The sequence below is a fragment of the Eulemur rufifrons genome, chromosome 2 (genome assembly GCF_041146395.1).
Source record: "Eulemur rufifrons isolate Redbay chromosome 2, OSU_ERuf_1, whole genome shotgun sequence".
Taxonomy (NCBI): Eukaryota; Metazoa; Chordata; class Mammalia; order Primates; family Lemuridae; genus Eulemur; species Eulemur rufifrons.
The window spans coordinates 61,875,348-61,880,942 of record NC_090984.1 but is presented as its reverse complement, the minus strand read 5'-3'; the positions used below and the strand labels follow the sequence as shown (position 1 = coordinate 61,880,942).

Sequence of the window (5,595 nt, the reverse complement as noted above, 5' to 3'; positions counted from 1 at the left end):
TCTTTAAAGTCTAGTTATAGAAAAAAAGTGACCATAATACTATTAGGGCAAATACGCATCACTACAATTGTAGAATTAATCACAATGTTAAATGAAAATAAATGCATAATGATGAAACTAATCGCAATTTATGTTTTTAAAACAGATAGTAGTGACTGAAAAGCACACCAAAGCAAGTCAACACTGATAATGCACCTACAAAGCAACTATCCCTCACACGCATGCTCAGTAGGAACCTGCTACTTAGCCAAAGTCTGGCAGCCTGACTTCTTAGCAGAACATAGATTAGATTTTAGTTTATAAACACAAAATTTTATAACTCATTTGAGAGGGCAGTTAAACTGAATACAAATTTACTATCCAAACAAATTGTGCATCACTTACCTGGAAAAACTCAAGGAAGGACGTGCTTTGCTTTAGATTGACTCACAGCCTGAGCGACTTTGAGAATCCCTGCATTGGAGAGGATCTGAAATAAATTTGGACTCTACTGTTGTATCCTTTCCATTTGGGTCATAGTCTCCAGATTCTCAATAGATAAACAAGCAGATCAGACAAGCAAGGGTCAGATGCATGACATTTAACTGGATCAAACATCAAATGGCATTCTTACCTACATTATGATCAGTTTCCTTATCCTTCTAAGATATAATCATCATGGAAGCCATCTTGATTGCTACCTATGAAATCAGAGAGGAAACAAATGATGCACATTAGATGCACATCACATCTAAATGTTCCAGAAGCCGCAATTCATTTAACTATTTTTATATTATTACAGTACTAAGTAGAAATAAAATAACAAAGGAATCAATAATGTAATAATAACAGCATTATGATAATAAACTGGATACAATGATGAAAAATGAATATATAAAAGTCACTCCTGAACATCTAGAAAATTCAGAAGTCACATGGAAATCAAACGCCACGATTCTCTTATTTTTGAAAAACAATGTACAATTCCATGTATCAAGAATAGTTCCACAATCAGGGACAAATATACTCTCTAGAAAAACAGAACATTAAACTCATTTTAATATTTCTGTATGTAAAAGAAGCATCCAATGTAAAACATAAATGAAAGCTTTGTTTAACCCTCCTGAATCTTACTTCTTCCAGTCAACCCAACAGTATGGACTACTTGCAGGCATTTTCACCCAGCAGATTCTTCTAATACCTGGGGGTAGAGAAGAGTAAACCAATAAATTAATGCTAATGTTTCACATTATCCTGTGAAAATCCTTGGATGGTTTTCTGTGACACAATCATGATAGATTACAAAATATAAAAGTGTGGATAACCATCTGTCCAGAGAGACCACTCTTTATACACTTCCATATATTATAACTTCCAGCTTAGGAAGCAGACAGAGGCAAATCTTTTAAGCCCCTCTTCCATATCCATTCATATTCTACAGTGATAATCTCCAAAGTAAGGTGCACATACCTCTGCTGGACATAAGATAATTCACTGGAATCTGAGAAGAAAGTATTTATGTTGCTGGCCCATGCTATATTAGTCTAGAAGGAAAATGTAGATAATTTATTAAAAATAAATAAAGACTACATAATGAAAATATTTTTACTGATATGGGTGAATGATTAAAAAAAAGAAGACCATAATCTTATTTAATGCCCACAATAATCTAAGAGAGGCACTCATATTGTTTTTATTTTATAGAATAGAAAACTAAGGTTAAAAGGAGTTAAATCATTTCCCAAAAACCATAGAACATGTAAGTGATTGAATCAGGATTGGAACACAATTCTATCCAAGGTCTTGGCCATTCTGAGTTATTACTTCCCTAAATTCAGAACAGTGAGGTCGTGGTGGTATTGCACAATGACGTAACTTGAACAGAATAAGGGCAGAAAATTCAGATTGGTTACTTTATAGAAAAGATATTTAACTGTACTTTAGTTACATATGCACAGTCTTCAACTTTCAAATGGTTTGTGCTCTAAACTTGGAATTCACTTGTTAGAAATGTAGAATGCATTTTCTTTTAGCAACAGGATTGAAGATAGTGGCTGAATTTCTGGATTATATAGAATTCTATTTTTTCTTCATAATATATCTGAATGATTAGACATTAGCAAAAAAAATAGTAAAAAACCAGACTTCTGCAATGTCAACAATTAAACACACAGGCAGAATCAGAATATTGCTGCTTAGGGGAAAACATTTTCTAAAGGACTGTGATAATGTACAGGGTAATTTTGTTCATATTTTCAAAGGAATAGCTTCTATTAATAATTTTCATGGACTTTAGAAGTTAATGGTGTCAGTTCTTCACAATGCCTAATTTAACTTCAAAGTATATAAATTTAATTTTCTTAATAGAGGTGTATAATCAGTGTTCCCTTACTTTTATTAGAATTGAGGCTGGTTTTTGAACAAATGGAAAAAAGGGAAAGTGGGCAGAGAATTAGAGAGTTGAGAGTTTGATTTTCCTAAAATAATTAGGAAAAGCTAGAAGAAAATAAAGAGATTAACAATGACATGTGTAGTGCTCGCTTCGGCAGCACATATACTAAAATTGGAACGATACAGAGAAGATTAGCATGGCCCCTGCACAAGGATGACATGAAAAATTAAAAAAAAAAAAAAAAAACAATGACATGTGTATACTTGTGAAAAAAACATTGTCTTCAGTAAAACTGGCTGACTTGTGGAATGTGGACTATTGAACAGAGCGTGGCAAGTGCTTATTCAAGCGCATTTACAGTGGTTCTGGTGGGTGTCCAGCACATCCACGTATTGTCATCTTGGTTAATATGCTTGGAGGATGTGGTGCCCCTTCTCCTAAGGTTGCCAGAAGCTTGGCTAGCTTGGTCCAGGGCAGTTTGATTGATGGGTGGTGGTGACTTGGACAAATGAGTGGTGGGTGTCTGTCACGACTGGACGTCAGATGTCTCTAATGACAGATGAACCGCGTCACTGTGGCTTTCATTGCAGCGAACAACCAACGCCCAAATTATGTGTCCAGGGTTTTAAATTCAGGAAACACTTAAGACGCAGCGTTGTTATTTTTGGCAGTGAATTAAATGAACAACCTCCCCTGAGAGAAATATTTAACTAGACATCCTTAGAAATCTTCCAGTATTCGCTAGCTCCCATGAGGAAGAACATTAGAATTAGAATGGGTTTCAGAGAGCGGGTCATTCTCCTCATCTTTAAGAGAAACATGTTTGATTTATTTTCTGTGTCAGCTTTCCCAGATTGCTGAACTTGGAAATATACTGGCTACCTCCTTCTTTTTTTACAAGTTACTTTAAAATGTATTGTAATTTAACTTTTCGGCCCTCATCCTCTCTAACCTTAAGATAGAGCATAAATTGATATTACTTACCCTCTTCCCTCCTGGAACTCTCTTCTACTTAACTCTTCTCATTCTTCTTCTACTTTTTAAAATGTTCCTTTTCTTTCTCTCTATGACTTTATACTTACTACACTTCTGTATTTAAGTATCCACTAACATTCTTCCTTCAGCTCTACTTTTTTTCCTTACATGCTTCCATGGGCTGTCATCCACACACAGCTTGAGCAATTACCACCATTGAATAGCTCCCCAATGTATACCTCTAGGTCTCTCATATTTATATTAATGTTTCTTGACCCCTACAGTCCCAGGACTCTCCTTCAACACCCAATAGTAAATCAACTTGCTAAATCCAGTAGATTCTATTTCATCAATGATTTCCCATCCACTCTCTCTGTCTACTCATACTGTCACCTTCACAATTTGAGGGAAATTATTATTTCCATCTTGGGACGTTGGATAACAGAACAACCCAAATACTCTCCTTGCTTCCAGTTTTCCTCTGTGGATTCCTTTTGCTTAAGTAGACTTCTGCAAGCATTTTCTGACATATAATGTCCTTGTTCAAAAACACTGGATAGCTAACAGAAGATTATATACACATATGTAAATATATGAACACATATCTCTATATATGTATACTAGGTATTATAGAGGTATACAGAAGATTGTTTCAAGTCCTCATGGTGTGCCGTTCTTTCTACAATATGGCCGTAGCCTGAGAATATAATGGGGCAATTTAGCATACTGTTAATAGTTAAGGGCATGGACTCTGAAGCCTGACTACCTGGGTTTGAAACCCAGCTCTGCCAATTAGTGCCTGGAATTAGTAGGTGGAATTCTAACATGGCCCCACGTCCTGGCCCCTGGTGCACACATACCTTCTTCCTGTTATTCAATCAAACAGTAATATAGGTGCTGCTGTAAAGGGATTTTGTAGATGCAATTAAGCTCCCAAATCAAATGACCTTAAGCCAGGGAGATCATCCAGGTGGGCCTTATGTAATCAAATGAGCCCTTTAAAGGTTGAGAGTCTTCTCTGGCTAGTAGCAGAAGGGCAAGTCAGAGAGTCAAAGCATAGAAAGGATTTGATGTGCTAATGCTGACTTGAAGATGGAGAGGGCCTCGTGGTAAGGCATGTGGGCAGGCTCTGAGAGCTGAGGGTGGCCAGGCTCACTGCCAGCAAGGAAATGGGGACCTCGAACTTATAGCTGCACCATAATAAATTAATAGTATAAATAAATTTATTAAACTATTAATAAATTCTACCAACAACGAGAGTGAGTTTGAAAGCTGATTTTTCCCCAGATCCTCCCGATGAGAACGCAGCCTGCCTGACACTGTGGTTTCAGCCACATGATACCCTGAAAACCTAGCCGTGCGATGCTGGAATTCTGACCCACAGAACTGTGAGCTGATAACTGGCTGCTGCTAAATGTGTGGCAATGTGTCACACAGAAATAGAAAACTAACAGAGGTATCATGACATGGCAGCTACCTTCCCCCAGAGTGAGAAATCCAGGAGAGAATAAGGAGGTAGCCACAATTCTTTTTGTAGAAAAACAATGCCACAGTCCGTTTTTTAGAAGTCACTAAGTCACTAAGCCCAGTCCACACACAGAGGAGAGAAATTAGGGCTCATCTTTTAAAGGGAGGAGTATTGAAGAATTTGTAGACATTTAAAAATCACCACAATAAAAATAGTAATAATTAAGTTTTCTTATTTTTAGTATTGGTACGTAATAGTTTATTTAATTCAAATGACCACCTTCCAAAGTGGGGAGTGTTTTTACACATATTTTACAGACAAGGAAACTGAAGCATGGAGAAGTAAGTAATTCGCCCAAGGGGATGGCTGACAGCTGACTATGCCCAATTCCAGTCTCCAAATTTTAACTCCAAAGCCTGAGCTCCTAGCCAGTACATTAATTTTAGCAATGCATTTTAAAATGTGCTTCATAACAAAAGCCTGTGAACAAAATAATAAAATATTGGCCGGGCGCGGTGGCTCACGCCTGTAATCCTAGCACTCTGGGAGGCCGAGGCGGGTGGATTGCTCAAGGTCAGGAGTTCGAGACCAGCCTGAGCGAGACCCCGTCTCTACTAAAAATAGAAAGACATTATATGGACACCTAAAAATCTATATAGAAAAAATTAGCCGGGCATAGTGGCGCATGCCTGTAGTCCCAGCTACTCGGGAGGCTGAGGCAGTAGGATCGCTTAAGCCCAGGAGTTTGAGGTTGCTGTGAGCTAAGCTGACGCCACGGCAC

At 37.5% G+C, this 5,595-nt stretch overlaps 1 non-coding gene across 1 annotated transcript; it reads left to right on the top strand.

Annotated features, from left to right (window-relative positions):
• The first annotated feature begins 2,512 nt into the window (after positions 1-2,512).
• Positions 2,513-2,619, top strand: LOC138381014 (U6 spliceosomal RNA). Its single transcript, XR_011232969.1, has one exon. It is a non-coding gene; the product is annotated as a U6 spliceosomal RNA (small nuclear RNA).
• The last annotated feature ends 2,976 nt before the right edge of the window (positions 2,620-5,595 follow it).